Here is a 17360-nt window from a genome sequence, read left to right on the forward strand (position 1 = left end):
TGTTTGCCATTATAATGGAGGAAGAGGATCAGGAGGGAGAGTGTGGAAGAAAGGAGAATGAGGCATATAGGAGGATGTGCTGTTCAAGATATTACACCGCACCCCCCCCCCCCCACCCCCCCGCAAATAATTTACTGGGTACACCAATCCTATGAACACCATAATAAAGACCTGTGAAGAATTGTTTCACCATAAAGGCTACTGGAAAACTGTGACAACTACTACATAAAGATCTGTGGCCATGTCTAATATACCTGGCCAGTTCTGTCCATAGCTGAGTGCCATGTCCGCGCTCAACTTTTATGCTGCTGGATCATTTTAGGCGACCGTGCTGGATCCATGCTATATCAGCAGGATGCCATTTGGCATGCCTTCATCAGGTAACTGACACATTTACCAAACTTGCGAATCTTAACAGCAGGTACAAAACAACCTTGGTATTTATAGATCAAATTCATATTTGTCATGGCAAATTAGGGAGCTTTACATGGTAAGCATGGTATTTAACAGCTTCCTTTTAACATAGAAAGAAAAGAAAGAGTTGCATTTATATGGCGCCATTCACAACCAAGGGACATCCCAAAGTGTTTTACAGCCAGTGAAGTCTTTTTGAAGTGTAGCCACTGTTGTAATATAGGAAATATGGCAACCAATTCACACACAGCAAGCTCCCACAAATGGCAATGTTATAATGACTAGATAATTTTTTGTTTAGTGATCTTGATTGATGAATAAATATTTGCCAGGACACTGGTAATAGTTCCCCTATACTTCTTCAAAATAGTGCCATGGGATCTTTTACCTGAGAGAACAGACAGAGCCTTGGTTTAACATCTGATCTGAAAGATGGCACCTCCTGACAGTGATGCACTCCCTCAATGCTGCCCTGGCGTGTTAACCTGATTTTTTTTTGTGCTCAAGTCATGGGGGTGGGACCTGAATACACAACCTTCTGACTCAGAGGCAAGTGGGCTACCAACTGAGCTACAGCTGACAGCCAATAAGTAGAATCATGTTTATAAATGAATGGTAAATACTGTTTAGATTCTTAAATAATTAATGCAAAACATTAGACTCTTGTTTTGCCATGATGGCAAACTTATTTCAATGCATGTGATGTAAGTTTTATTACAAATCAATCATTGTCTATTCTGTAGCTTTTATTCTTATACTCCACTATGTAGAAGATGGGAGGAACGTCGGGTATATTTCTGACTGCAAGTATTGAACAATCTTTGTATTTACACAGTGGCACAGTGGTTAGCACCGCAGCCTCAAAGCTCCAGCGACCCGGGTTCAATTCTGGGTACTGCCTGTGTGGAGTTTGCAAGTTCTCCCTGTGACCGCGTGGGTTTCCTCCGGGTGCTCCGGTTTCCTCCCACATGCCAAAGACTTGCAGGTTGATAGGTAAATTGGCCATTAGCAATTGCCCCTAGTATAGGTAAGTGGCAGGGAAATATAGGGACAGGTGGGGATGAGTTAGGAATATGGAATTAGTGTAGGATTAGTATAAATGGGTGATTGATGGTCGGCACAGACTCGGTGGGCCGAAGGGCCTGTTTCAGTGCTGTATCTCTAAAAATCTAAACTAAACAGCCGGGATTTTTCAGGCCTCCCCTAAAGCGGGGTCGGAGGCTGTTTGGAGGGGGCACGGAGAATTGCGATATGGGGCCGGGGGGGCCTGTCGCCTCACAATCGCACAGCGATCTTCCCGGGGGCAGGTTAGGCCGACGATGGCCATCCCGCCCAGAGGCCAATTGAGACCCTTAAGTGGCCTATTAATGGCCAATTAAGGGCCTCTTCCCACCGCTGCTGGATCTTAGCAGTGGCGGGGGTGGGGTGGAGGGGGGCCTCTGCCACACGAGAAGCATGCCTTGTAAAACGAGGTGCCCTCGCTGCTGGTTTGGGGGGAGGGGGCCCCACCTTCATGGGCAGTTTGTGGCCCATGGAGGACCCCCAACAGGAACTTTACCCCCCGGGACCACCCTCCCTCTGGACTGAACCCCCACCTCCCCCCCCCGCCCCCACGACCCTTTGCTCCCGGTGGCGCTGCAGATACTGCTGAGCTGCGGCCCTCTGATTGGCCGGCTATTCTTGGAGGTGGGATCCCCATCCCTTTAAAGTCTTGAAAGGGACGGTATCCCGCATCCTAAAACTGGGCTGGATTTTAACAAGTCCTCGACGTTGTGATCCATGGCGGGGAGGAGGCCTAAAGATGGCTCCGGATGAGGCCCAGCTCGATCCTCCCAGCGGCGGTGAGGTTCCATGGCAGCCCCCTCCCGCCGCTGGGCGACGGAACCACAATTTAAATATGCAAATCAATAAAATTAATAAATTTAAATACACGTACGTCCAATCTTGAGGGCCCACTGCGATTTTCGGTGCGGCGTCCGGCACTCCTGCGCCTTCAGATCCCTGTCCAGGGAAATACGGCGCCACACTGGTGCGGAGGGGGGGGTGGAAGTAAGTTTGTTAGTGTGGGGGTTGGGGAGTCAAATACACATAATGAGTGTAGGGGATGATGGGAAGGGTGTAACCTTAAACTTTGTGCAGTTTGTGACGGGGGAAGGTCAGATGTTAAAGGTAAGTGTTTTGAGGCGGGGGAAGGGAAAATAGTTAATGTAATTGTTGTGGGGGGGGCATGGGAAAGGGGCATAAGAAATTTATTTATTTAATTTTGGGGGATCTTTCTTTAAACATGGTGCTAGTGCCTGCGCACAGGCAGCTGATGCCATTGCCGTGGACAGACAGCCCACCCCCTCCAAGTGATTGGGAGGGGAGGGTGGGCCGCCACAGCTATTTAAATAAATGTTGCCATTTTTCGAGCTCGCCGCAATCCAGCCCTTTAACTCAAAAACACCGAAGGATCGCTCTTGGTGGGGGTTTGGGGGGGGGGGGCACGAAAAGGCAGAGGCAGCGTTTTCCCCCCACCTTTCCGGCCCGGCACTAGGAGCCATGCCTGCAGCACAAAATCCAGCCCAACATATATAAATGTGCTTCCCTTGGGTGATAATAGGTTCCCACCTCAACTGTGCTGGAGTATTGATAGGAGGGCTCTTTGATTACTGTGTTTTTTGAGTCCCTACTTGTGTTTTTGTCTGCATCTTTCAGTATTCACTGACCAGCTCAGAATATTAACAGTCCATTGTCGTTGAAATGTTGAAGAAAGTGAGTAGTTAGAGTCTTATCAAGGATTTTAACGTTGGGCTTAGCTAGTTATAGCATTCTGTGGTGTGCTGCTGAGCTGTATCAAACAAGAATATTGCAGGATTGATCCCTAATTATTGATGAGTTAAACTGATCTTGGACATCATATCCGCGTGGTTATAAAATTGCCCTGTGTTTCCCAAGTCTGAGGAGAAAGAGCAGACATTGGTTCCCACTGTTGGTTGCTACTCAGTTACCAATTCTGTTGGGAAAGGACTGGATTGCTCAGCTGTTATGCCCTCCACAGTCAAACCGTCTGCTGATATACACTGTCTAGCCTTTCATATCAAGAATAGTCACTTGGATAAAATATTGAAGGGCTGCTGGCACCCATTGAAATGACTACCAATGTGCAACACTGCCTTAAGGAGACCAACGATGGGAAAAGAAGAAACCTTGGGGTGGTGATTGCATCTTGTAAGGCTGCTCTCAATTAATATGACTGTCCTCAATTGTAACACACTGATCTAATGGGCTTTAAACAACCCTAAACAGTTAAACTGTCTCCACAAAAATCTTATTTCAAAATTAATCTTTAATGTGTTTTGCTGAAAGAATGTTGCACCAAAAGACCTGTGTGATTAAAAAGGAGCAACTGTAACATTTGAACTTTTGCTGCCTATAGTGATAAACAGTGAAACAAAAAAGTATCTTTTCATAAAGGATCATTTAAGTAAAGTGTGGATCGAGAATACATCTGCAAAATATAATTTCTCAAGTCATTCAACTATCTCTCATTTTCTGCCCCCTGAAATCTTTTAGATTGCATAATTTTACTTGGTCCAAAAGTTCAACCGAAAATTTGGTATTATGATCCTATATTTGGGTAGAAAAGCTTGTTTAAGGAAAATGGCCCAGATTTTGCTGTGCTAATAATGGCGAGGCTGTCGCCGCTTGCGGTTATTACTGGATAAAACTGAGAGCGTCTTTTGGCATCTGCACATAAGTAGTTAAATGCAAAAATCCTGAAGTTGCTGTCAGAGTTACCGGGCTTCTCCACAGGGAAGTCTGTTGCAGTCTTTGCCGATGGAATCAACACAGAAATCAGTGTTAAGGCATGAACTTAAACTAATTACCCATATCCTCGCTGTAAAGACCAATAGAAAAGTTAAGCCTTGTTCAATCAAGGGTAACTGAGTTTTTAAATGGTGTATTAAGTTATAATTACTGCAGGACAACCTCTCTAGCCCTGAAAAAGATTATTTTACAAGTGTGTAGTCTCATTCCCTCAGAAGAAAATTAATGTTGTAGATTTTTAAAGAAACTTAATTTATAATTCCTATTTTATACTTCCTGCTTTGCTATCTGAGGATTCTTCTATCTGATTGGCTGAACAGCTTCTATGCTGCTTGTCCTGTTCACAGACTCGACAGTTCTCTGTCAAAGGCACAAATGTAAACAGACGGTCGAAGAGTAGAAATCTCCACTGACAACCCCGCTAAAAGTCTGTGGGCAACTGTACGTGAGGTGAACGGTGAAAGCTGTTCCTTCACTGCTTACAGCAAAATCCAGGTCAATTGGTCTCAGAACAGGACATGTGTGTGAAATGGCAAAACAGTTGAATATCTTTAGTTATCCATTAAATCTACTATGCTATGCTACTAAAAAAGAACTACAACATAGGAAAGTCATCCTTGCTCCACTTCAGTAACTCTAAGAAAAGGAGATTTGTTCTTGAACTTATATTTAATTTAAAAATGAATGGCAAGTTCTACAGTTTAATTACCTGTATTTTCTTACAATGTGTTTGCTTTTGTTGCTGCACAGAAATGAGTATGGGTAAGCAATTTTTAAATATTTAAGTACTTTTTAGTATGATTAGAAACTGAGATGCACAATAACCAACATTAGTATAGAGTAAGTAAATAACTAATCACTAATAAGACTAAACCAGAAATAATGTAACTTATTGGTTGTCTATTAAATCCTTCGCAGACAGGACAGTTATTGTGGTTATAGTCACTTATAGAATCAATAAATTGTGGGTTTAAAAAGCAAAAACTTCAGATTTCAAAACCATTTTAGACTTTGCACAAAATCTGCAGTTTATTTTGATACACGACCCAAAAAAATCATTGAAGCAAACTTCCATGTTTTTATACTGAAAGATAGTTCAAAGGTAGTAACATCTTTAATTATTGGCTAACCATGATCATTCAGAATTAAAAAGATTCTGCAGCCCTATCATGCAGTTATGTAGTTTCCTGTTTGTTCAAATTTCCGAATTTGATTCAAAATATACACTTGTAAACTTTGCAATTAGATTCACTATCAGGCAAAAAGTTTCAGATATAAATTTTTTTATAACTATTAGAATTTTTATTATTTGATCTTGAAATATTTGCTCCCTTAACGTTCCTGAAAAATAAGGGGGTATGAGGTTGGGTTCCAGAAGTGTCAATGATTTCCATTTCATAAAATCAGAATGTTACAGCACAGAAGGAGGCTATTCTTTCCATCGTGCCTGCGCTGGCTGTTTGGTGGAGCTATCCAATTAATTCCACTCCCCTGCTCTTTCCCCATAGTCCTGTAATTTGATTCTCTTCAGTACTTATCCAGTTCTCATTGGAATGTTATTATTGAGTCTTCTTTCACCACCCTCTTCGGTATTGCATTCCAGACCAGAACAATTTGCTGTATAAAAAAATGTTTCCTCATGTCACCTCTGGTTCTTTTGCCAGTGATTTTAAATCTATCCCCTCCAGTTACCAATCCTTAGGCCACCGGAAACGTGTACTCCTTATTTACTCTATAAAACCATTGATCATTTTGAATATCTCTATCAAATCTCCTCTCAATCTTCTCTGCTCTAATGAAACTCCAGTTTCTCCACATAACTGAAGTTTCCCTGGTCAATCTCTTCTGCAGCCTCTCCAAGGCCTTGATATTCTTCCTAAAATGAGGTGCCCAGAATTGAACATAATACACTAGCTGAGGTCTAAATAGTGTTTCATAAAGGTTTAGCATAACTTCCTGGCTTTCCCTCTTGTTTTTGCTAAGGATCCCATATGTTTTTATAACTGTCTGCTCAACCTGTCCGGCCAGCTTCAAAGACTTGTGTACAAACTCCCCCAGATCTCTCTGTTCTTGCACCCCCTTTGAAATTGTACCATTTAGTTCATTTTGCGTCTCGTCATTCTTACAACCAAAATGTATCACTTCACACTTCTCTGTATTAAATTTAATCTGCTATGTGTCTGCCCATTTTACCAGTCTGTCCATGTCCACCTGAAGTCTTTTACTATCTTCCTCATTGCTTACTACATTTTCAAGTTTTGTATCATCTGCAGACTTAAAAAATATGCCCTGTATATCCAAGTCCAGATTATGAACATATATGTTGAAAAGAGTTGCAGTCCTAATACCGATCCTTGGGGGACACCACTGCATACTTCTCTCCAGTCTGAAAAATAACCATTCACTGTTACCCTCTGCATTCTGTCCCTTAGCCAATTTGTATCCATATTGCCACTGCTCCTTTAATCCCATGGGGTTTAATTTTGCTAACAAGTGTATTTGTGGCACCTTTTGAAAATCCATACACACATCAACCTCACAACCCTCTTTGTTACTTCATCAAAGAACTCTATTAAGTTAGTCAAACACAATTTACCTTCAACAAATCCGTGCTGACCTTCATTTGATAGCCTCCACTTTTCCAAATGCTAATTAATTTTGTCCCAAAGTATTGTCTCTAAGGAGTTTTCCTACCACCAGTTTTAGGCTGATTGGCTGAGTTTATCCCTGTCCCTTTTTTTTTTAAACAGGGTATAACATTTGCAGTTCTCCAGGCCTCTGGCACCAGCCCCATATCCAAGGAGGATTGGAAAATTGTGGCCAGAACCTCTAATTTCTACCCTTACTTCCCTCAGCAACCTAGGATGCATTCCATCTGGGCCAGGAGACTTTTCTACTTTGAGGACTAGCACCCTTTTAAGCACCTCCTCTGTATCTATTTTCTTTTCCTATCCAATATCACTACTGCTTCCTCCTTTACTCCTACATTGGAAGCATTCTCTCCACTTGTGAAGACAGGTGCAAAGTACTTATTTATTACCTTAGCCATATCCAATACCTCCACAAGATCTTTTGGTCAATAATCAGTCCTTCTCTTCCTTTGACTACCCTTTTTGTTATTTGTGTTTATAGAAGTCTTTTGGGTTCCCTTCTACGTTGCTGCTAATCTATTTTCATACTCTTCCTTTGCCTCTCTTATTCCCATGTTTAACTCCCTTCTACTTTCTGTCTTCAGCTTTGTTTTCTACTATATTATTAACCTTACAATTATGCTAAATTTTCTTTTTCTCTCTCATTTTGACCTCTATATCTTTAGCTTTGGATGCCCTTCTGCTCCCCCTTATGGGACTGTGTCTACTCTACCCAAACAATCTCCTTTTTGAAGGCCTCCCATTGTTTAATTACTGTTTTGCCTGCCAGCATTTGATTCCAATCCACGTGGGCCAGATCCCTTTTCAAAGCACTGAAATTAGCCCTCCTCCAGTTAAGTATTTTTATGCTTAATTATACCTTGTCCTTTTCCATTACAATTCTAAGCTTGATGATATCACTGTTCCCCAAATGCCCTCCCTTTGAAATATGCTCTACTTGTTCCTTTTCATGCCCCAGAACGAGATCCAGCACTGCTTCCTTCCTCATTGCGCAAGAAACACATTGATGAAAGTTCTCTTGTACAGATTTCAGGAATTCCTGCCCCTCTTTGCCCTTTACACTGTTATTATCCCAGTCTAGATTAGAAAAATTGAAGTCTTCCATTATCACTGCTCTGTAGTTCATGTAACTATCTGTCATTTGCTCCTCTATCTCCCTCTGTCTCTATTTGGTGGTCTATCATTATACACCCAGTAACATAATAGCTCCTTTGTTCATTAACTCTAACCAAATGGGCTTTCTTTTTGGCCCCTAGACTACATTATCCCTCTCCAATGCTGTAATAGTTTCTTTGATCAATATAGCCACCCCTCCTTTTTTTCCTTCCCTATCTTTCTTGAATATCATGTAGCCAGGAATATTAGGTTCCCAATCCTCCCCTTCTTTGAACTAGGTCTCTGTTCTTGCCACTACATCATAGTCCCAGATGGTAACTTGCGCCTGCAACTCACCAGCCTTATTTACCACACTCCATTCATTCATTTATGTACATGCAGTTCAAACCCATCTTAGCTTGTTTTGCATTTGCCCCCTGTCTAATCACCTTATTTCTGATCTATTCTTCCTTCTAGTGCCATTTGCCTTTTTCTGTGCTCTGTGCACCATATTTCTCCTCTCTAATGTTTCGTCCTTTTACACAACTCCATTTCTACCTTCCTGCATCATCCATTGACTCCATAGTTGTTCCCACACACTCAAGCTGCCTGAATAATATCACTAACCACTTCCAATTATATTGTGTGTCTTATGTTGGAAAATGACCCAAAATGTGACAGAAGGAAAAAATAAATGCCAATCAAGGAAGGAGACATGAGAGGTGAGGGTTGGGATTTAAGAAAACAAGAGGTGTAGAGACAGAAGGATTTAGGGAGGAAATTCTACAGTGTGGGAGCTAGGCCGCTGATGGCTAGTCACCACTAGTAGGAAAATGGAGATACTATGGGCTGTGGGTGGCAAGGCCTATAGAGATAGGGAGGGATGAGACCATGGAGGGGCTTAACACAGTTATGAGACTTTTAAATTTGAGGCATTGAGGGACTAGCAGCTAATACAGCCAATTCTTGCACCTGAAATTTTTGTGATTAAGCCTATGAGATACCTTTATGGAATGATTTCTAATATTCATTTGCATCACATGTAAGCCAGTTCCTTTATTTATCCATTTGATTATTTCTTCAGAAATTATTACATTTTCCCTGATGTACTAGGACCTGATTGCAGTTCTTGTGGCACATATAGAGAAAAAGATGAAGACATTACAGTGAGATCCTTTTAAGCAGCCTTCAATTGCAACTTTCAGTAGAATGAGCAACATAGTAGAGACATTCAGTATATATTTTGTTGCAGTAAGTGACTGAGCAAACATGATGAGAAAAAAGGGCAGCCAAAGGTTACCACAAGCTCTGAGCTGGTGGCAGCGCTCCTACTTCTCCATCTCTTACTTCCTTCAAAGATTTTTAAAACTTACTTTTCTGAGCAGTAGAAAGTTAGGAGTACCTCCTCCTGCAAATGACCTTTTTCTATTATGGGCTTTCTTCTCCTGCAGCCAGAGTAGAAATGAAAATCTGTAATTGTCAAGGTGATCTGACACGCTTGCTGCTTTCTCAGTTGCCAAACCATGATGGCTGCTCCTGCAAGCCTTTAATTCCAGAAGCAATATGTGATTTTCCTACTTGTTAACAAGCAAGTTCCCAATCACAGGTTCTTTCCATTGTTTACATCATTCAAGTGATGTTAACTATAAAAATACCTCGGAGTCAGTGTAATGTGGGTCAGATGGTACTATTCTCACATTGCTCCAGTTTTGGTCCTGATACCTGATTCAATCAGTTGTGTATATGAAATTTCAGTCAGTTCTCTGCCTGTCCACTAGATGGAGGCCTTCACCATGGAAGAAAATTCCAATTTTGTGAGGTTCATATTTTCTGCTATCCTTTGCACAGTGATGTGGACATTATCAAGTTATAGTTTTTTAAAATCTTGCTTGAGTCGTCCTACATCAGGAAGGAAAGAACAATGTAAATATACAACAATGACAAAGGGGAAATAAAAATGGGGAAAGGATGAAAATAAAATGTGTTGATAAGAATGCACAATAACTATCCTTCTGTACATGACAGAGCTTCGTTATTTGTAATAAGCTACTAATTCTGTTGTAAATTAGTCATCATTTTTGTAGATTTAGGACATCCAATAAATAGAACCTTATTATGTACTGACAATGCCACTTTACTGGAAATATAGATTCCATTATCATAAATTTGTTATTTAAAACTTGGCTTTTCAGATGGCATTCGATAAGGTGCCACAAAAAAGGTTGTTATACAAGATTAGGGCTCATGGGATTGGGGGTAATTTATTAGCATGGATTGAGCAGACTGAAAACGGAGAGTAGGAATTAACAAGTCATTTTCAGGATGGCAGGCTGTAACTAGTGGAGCGTTACAAGGATCAGTACTTGAACCTAAGCTATTTACAATCTATATTAAAGACTTAGATGAGGGAGCCAAATGTAATGTATCAAGTTTGCTGACAACATAAAGCGAGATGGGAAAGTAAGCTGTGAGGAGCATGCAAAAAGGCTGTAAAGGGATATAGACCAGTTAAGTGAGTGGGCAACGAGATGGCAGGTAGTGTATAATGTGGGAAGTGTGGAATTATCCACGTTGGTGATTGGAAAAGCAAAATATTATTCAAAAGGTGAGAGACTAGTAAATGTTGGTGTTCAAAGAGTGTTCAAGTACATGAATCACAGAAAGTTAACATGCAGGTACAGCAAGCAATTAGAGAGCAAATAATATGTCAGCCTTTATTGCAAAGGGGTTGGAGTGTAAGAGTAAGGAAGTTTTGATGCAATTATACAGGGCTTTGGCGAAACCATTCCTGGAGTACTTTGTATAGTTTTGGGATGCAGAATTTGGCTCTGTAGCAATGGTGGTTTTGGCGCTGTGGGTACCAGTTTGGTAGAAGAATGGCATCTGCACCACTTCCAGTCTCTTCCGGTGAGGTTTGCACCAAACGACATCTTGGTGAGGGCGTTAGCACAGGTGTTACATGCGTCCACTGGAAGAATGCAGAGTAGGCAGAGCATGACATCAGTCAGTTTCTAATGCAGATTTAACACTTGATTCGCCGTTTTCAATCTTGCCATTTTAGTTAATGCCCTCTCTTAACATGCACAGCTGAACATGTGATCAGCAGCATAAGGGACCCCCAACCTGTGATACTTACAGGGCTCATCGTCCAACTTGAGGTTAGTTACTTACTACTTTCTATTGGCTCCTGCTGATTTTTTGGAAATACAAGATGTTTGGTGGAATTCATAAAAGTTGGTAAAATCTGCAGGGATTGGTGTTGAACGTGGGAAGGGCATTGGTCGCTACTGCAAGGCCATGAAACACACCACTTGTTCGCAGTCATGGGGTTATAACTGTCATCCCTTGGCCTGCAGCATCAGAGCATGATGCAGCAGATGCAGCAAAGACAAGCTGCTTGCAGAGGGAGGAGGTGGAGAAGGAAGCCTTACTTACCTCAGGTCTTCAGGGACCACATCTCCTACGTGCACCTAAACCAGAATCAGTGTATTCTGTGACTGCAGTTCACCAACAAGGTGGTCACAGAAATGTGCCAACTCCTGGAACCAGATCTGCAGCCTCAGCACGGTAAGGATGGCATTGCCAGTGACTGTGAAGGTGATTATGGCCCTGAATCTTTTTGCTTAGATTCTTCCAGGCTGAAACGGGCAACAAAGTAACTACCTCGCAGTTCACCATCTATTGCTGTAGCTAGGAGGTGACCAAGACTTTATCCCAGGAGAGGGGACTTCATTGTTTCCTCTCTGAACAGAGAGAAACAGGAGGAGTGTGCATGCAGCTTTGCCAGGATAGCAGTCTTCCCCATGGTGCAGGGTGCCATCGACTGCACACACATGGCATTACATGCCCTGCATCTCAATGGTGAGATGCATTGAAATCGCAAAGGTTACCACTCATTCAATCTGTAGTTGGTGTGTAGCCACGCCCATCACATCATGCTGGTGAATGCCTGCCATCCTGGCACAAGTCATGATTCATTCATCCTGCAATCTTTCAACCATCATGTCAAACTACAGTACTACTCTTGGCTGATAACTCCCCTCTGCAACCCAACCACATGTGGCCAGCATTCAGGTAATGAGAGCTGTGCTGCCATGAGGAACGCCTTCAAGCAGACAATTGGGGTGCTGAAGCATGGTTCCGCTGCCTTGACCACTGCGGAAAAGCCCTCCCAACTTGTGGTGGTCATAAGAATACAAGAAATAGGAGCAGGAGTAGGCCATTTGGCTCTTCAAACCTGCTCTGCCATTCAATAAGATCATGGCTGATCTTCTATGTCAATGACACCTTCCCGCACTATCCCATAATCCCTTAATTTCTTTAGTACCAAAAATCTGGCAACCTCTATCTTAAACATACTCAATAACTGAGCATCCACAATCCTCTGGGATAGAGAATTCCAAAGATTCAAAATACTTTGAGTTAAGAAATCTCTCCTCATCTCAGTCCTAAATGGCTGACCCCTTATTCTGAGACTGAGACCTCCTGTGTTCTAGATTCCACAGCCGGGGAAACATTTTCTCAGCATCTACACTTATCAAGCCCCCTAAGAATTTTATATGTTTTAATGAGATCACTTCTCATTCTTCACCTCATCTGAAGAACCAGTCTAGTAAACCTTTGTTGCGCTCCCTCTAGGGCAAGTATACCCTTTCTTAGGTAAGGAGACCAAAACTGCGCACAGTACACCTGGTGTGGCCTTACCAATCCTTTTTATTATTGTAGTAAGACTTGTTTACTCTTATACTCCAATCTCTTGTAGAAAATGCTAACATAACATTTGCCATCCCGATTGCTTGCTGTACCTGCACATTAACTTTCTGTGATTCGTGTACAAGGACAGCCTGGTCCCTCTGAATGCAAACATTTCCCAGTCTCTCAAAAATATTCTGCTTTTTTATTTTTCCTACCAAAGTCGATAACTTCGCCACATGGTATTCTATCTACCATGTTCTTGTCCACTCACCCAACCTGTCTATATTCCTCTGCAGTCTCTTTGTGTCCTTCTCACTGCTTACTTTTCCACCTAACTTTGTATCATCAGCAAACCTGAATACATTACACTCAGTCCCTTCATCTAAGTCATTAAGATATATTGTAAATAGCTAGGCCCAAGTACTGATCCTTGCAGTACCCCAGTCTGCCAACCCAAAAATGTCCCATTTATTCCTACCCTCTATTTCCTGTCCATTAACCAATCCTCAATTTATGCTAATATGTTACCCTCTTGTGTGGCACTTTATCGAATGCTTTTTGAAAATCCAAATACACCACATCCAGTGGTTTCTCCCTTATCCATCTTATTAGTTACATCCTCAAAAAAACTCCAGCAGATTTACCAAACACTATTTCCCTTTCATAAGTCCGTGTTGACTCTGTTCCATCATATTATGATTTTCTAAGTGCCCTGTTACTATGTCCCTAATAATAGATTCTAACATTTTGCCTACTATTGATGTTAGGCTAACTGGCCCTTTTTCTCTCTTCTTCCTTTCTTAAATTGTGGTATTATATTTGCTACTTTCCAATCCTTGGCAACTGTTCTAGAATCTAAGGAATTCTTGAAGATCAAAACCAATGCCTCCAGTATCTTTGCAGCTATATCTTTATAAAACTGAGGAAGCAGGTTGTCAGGTCCAGGGGATTTGTCACCACTTAGTCCCATTAATTTCTCCAGTATTATTTCTTTAAGCCCCACATTCTCGCTGAACCTTTGGTTCCCCATTATTTCCAGAATTTTTTTTGTGTCTCTACTGTGGAGACAGATATAAAGGGTAGGATTCCATAGGCCTGTGACCTTTTTAGGCAGTGGGCGAAAAAATGGCCTGCACATACAGGGTGCACGTCGCAGAGCTGCCGCGATTCCAAACACTGCGGCTCATTAGCATGACTGGGTCGGCCTCCCCCCCACCCCCCAAATGATGTGGAGGGGGTGGGTGAGCCATCCCCAGCAATGGCATCCAGCGCCACTGCGCAGGCACCGGCACCATTTTTAAATGAAATTTTTAAAGAGATGGGTAAATTAAATAAAAATGATTTGAAAAATCTTTACAGGCCCTCTCCCACCACCCCTGCAATATCAATACATGTCATTCCTGCCCTCCGCCCCCCCACCGCCCCAAAATACTTACCTTGATTATATGACCTTCCCACAGCACCGCCCCCCCCCCCCCCCCCCATCACCCCCTCGACCAATCAGGTAGATTTGATCCCGCTCTCCCCCGCCACCTCTCCCACACTGAGAAAATCACCTCCTCCCCACAGATGTCGCTCCTCGTTTCCCCGGACGGGGATTCGAAGGCGCGGCAGTGCCAGCCACCAGGGTGAAGATCGGTGCTGCCAATCAGGAGGCGATGGGACCTTCATTAATTCAGTTAGGTTAATATATTTACATATGGAAATTGTGGTCCTGTGACCTAGCGGCAGGGGGTCCATGACAAGGCCTGTCCACCTCCATTGCGATTGGGCTGGGCTCTGCCGGCATCGGGGTTGGTGGCAGGCCTCACCTGCAGCAATCTTCATGCTACACCCACCCCGCCCCCCCCCCCCCCCACCCCGCACACCCACCCCCCCTCCCCCCTCGCCACAATTCCTGAAGTTGAGGGCTCTATAAAATTCAGCCCAAAGTATTTGTTTAATGTCACTGCCATTTCCTTATACCCCATTATAATTTCTTCTGTCTCTGTGTCTAATGGGTCCACATGTATTTTCACTATTCTCTTGCCATTTACATACCTATAGAAATGTTTACAATCTGTTTTTATGCCTCTTACTAATCTACTTTCATTCTCTTTTCTCTTATTAATTTCTTGGACTTCCTTTCCTGAATTCTAAAATCCTCTCAGTCCTCAGGCTTACAACTATTTTTGGCAACATTATAACCCTTTGATTAAAGACTATCTTTAACTACTTTTGTTAGCCATGGATGGACCACTTTTTCTGTGGAGATTTTGTGCCTTAAAGGAATGTATATTTGTTGCAAATTGTGTTAATTCTTTAAACACTAGCCATTGTTTGTCAACAGTCATATCTTCTAATGTAGTTTTCCAATCTGCCTTAGCCAAGTCACCACTCATACCTAAGTAGTTTGCTTTGTTTAGATTTAAAATTGTAGTTTTGGACTTAACTAAATCACTTCCAAACTCCAATATAAAATTTCATCATATTATACTTCCCTCGAGGCCCCTTTACTAAAAGGTTCTTCATTAACCCTCTCTCATTGCACAATACTAGATCCAAAATAGCCTGTTCCTTAAAATAAAAGCAAAATACTGCAGATGTTGGAAATCAGAAATAAAAACAAGAAATTCTGGAAATATTCAGCAGGTCTGGCAGCATCTGTGGAGAGAGAAGCAGAGTTAATGTTTCAGGTCAATGACCTTTCATCTGAACTTTATTTATTATAGCCTGTTCCCTAGTTGGTTCCTCAATCTACTGATCTAGAAAACTATCTTGTATGCATTCCACGAACTCGTCCTCTACACTATTACCGCACATTTGATTTGATTAAATCCCCCATGATTACTGTATTATCCTTATTACATGTGGCGCTAATTTCCTGATTTATACTCTGCCCTATACAACACTTACTGTTAGGGGATCTATAAACAACTCCCAGCAATGTTTTTTGCCCCTTGCTGTTTCTTAGCTCCATCCAAACTGATTCTACTTCTTGATTTTCTGATCTAAGATCCTTTCTCTCTACTGTCTTTATCCCATCCTTTATTATCAGGGCTACCCCTCCTCATTTTCCATTGTGCCTATCTCCTCTAAAGGCTAAGTTCCCAACCTTGGTCACTTTGCAACCATGTCTCCATAATGGCTATTAGATCAAACCTATTAATTCCTATCTGTGTTATTAATTCATCTAATTTGTTGCGAATGCTTCCAGCATTCAGAGATAATGCCTTTAGCTTTGACTTTTTTCTCATATTCCCTGATGTCACTTTAGTCACTGATGCCCTATCACCTTTGTTACTCTCATTGTCCCATCCTGACCCACTCTACTTATTACCGAAAACGCTGCTGTACTCTAGAGCTTTGACATTTCCCTTGCATCCTCTAAAAGCAGGCCACCACGGGTTGAATGAGTACCTCAGGAGGAGGAAGAGGTCGAAGAGGAGGAGGCAGCCGGCACATCCATTTTCTAGACAGGCTCTTTGAGAGCACATTATTCGACTCCAATTCCCATGAATAAAACCCAGATCCCCATTTTTCAACAGCTCCATACCTTACCATCTCTGAAGGACCATCACATCCACTTGGCTACAATCCTGAAATAAAAACCATCACAAAGCAACCACTCGATGCCAACTTTATACAACAAAATATCCAAAACTCCATACAATACTCAACTAATCACCCTTGTGAATTCCCTTAGTGCTTGTTTTACAGGTACCTTTCCTGGCCTAGTGCTCCTATGCAGTGCTACCCTCAGTGTCTGCAATGGCTGCTGGAAGGGCTGCTCACTTTTGTGGAGGAGTCTCCAAATGTACTTGCAGGATGTCCTCGAGCAGCTCTGGGCCTAGAATGGCCATCTGTAGATCACATCATCTCGGCATAGGTGGCAACAATCTGGGCTGGCAGGCAAGGTCACTCGCAGAGTGACAGTGGCAGGAGTATGAATGCTGTCATCCTGAAAGAGGACTACTGGTTGGTGCTCCACGGAGTCACTGCCACTCCCCCGGGGCTGAGCCTCAGCAATCCTAGTAATCTGTTGGAGGACAGATTGCTGGACTTCTGTGAGTGCCTGCAAGCCCCTTTGAACACTGATATCTGGAGCCATGATGGCAGCAGGCTGTAATTTTGTGACCTCGGTCTCCGCTTTCACTGCAGCACCCAGATGTTGGGTTGTTTCTCTGTGCTGCAATGGAAGCTGAGACATTGGCTATTGGTCGCTGCATGATGGTTGGGTCCGCAGGTGTTCTCATGGAGTTGGCCACCCCTTCCATGCTGGAAAGGATGGGTTCCAAGCTCTGCGTGAAGCCCTTTGCCAAGTTAGAGCCAGAATCCTCCGTGCTCTTTTACAGGGCCAGCAGGCTGTCTGGCAGGCCTGCCAATGCATTAGGCAGTTCCATGTCCATGCCCATCAACCTGCCAGCCACCCTGTCAAAGTCCTCATCTGAGTCCCCTACAGCAGAACTTGTGTGAAACTTCACCCTCAGGAAGCTATTCTTTCCCCGTCTTGCCTGGTGACTCAACAGGCTGAATTTAGTCGTGTCACCATGGCTCCCGGCACTGGGCCAAAAAGGCGAGGGGAACCCTGCCTTGACCTTTCGGAGCTCCCCCCGTGTAAGTCATTGGCACTCAGGCACTTGTGCCCAGTGCGGGGATCTTAGTCCCTGTAAGGACTGGAATCCCACCTCCAAGAGCTGCCGGCCAATCAGAATG

At 42.8% G+C, this 17360-nt stretch overlaps 1 protein-coding gene and 1 long non-coding RNA gene across 11 annotated transcripts in view; one reads left to right on the plus strand and one right to left on the minus strand.

The window, feature by feature from the left end:
* dtna (dystrobrevin, alpha) overlaps window positions 1–17360 on the plus strand; it is a 437687-nt gene that overhangs the window by 276319 nt on the left and 144008 nt on the right. The gene's annotated exons all lie outside the window — the stretch shown is intronic.
* The window catches only part of LOC137369962 (uncharacterized), a 45212-nt gene continuing 32810 nt past the window's right edge, over window positions 4959–17360 (minus strand). The window contains exon 5 of one of the 2 annotated variants that reach the window (XR_010975053.1): window positions 4959–9869. This is a non-coding gene — a long non-coding RNA (uncharacterized lncRNA). The remainder of the gene's footprint in view (window positions 9870–17360) is intronic. The other variant, XR_010975052.1, reaches the window with a different exon arrangement.

This window comes from Heterodontus francisci, chromosome 5 (genome assembly GCF_036365525.1).
Source record: "Heterodontus francisci isolate sHetFra1 chromosome 5, sHetFra1.hap1, whole genome shotgun sequence".
NCBI lineage: Eukaryota > Metazoa > Chordata > Chondrichthyes > Heterodontiformes > Heterodontidae > Heterodontus > Heterodontus francisci.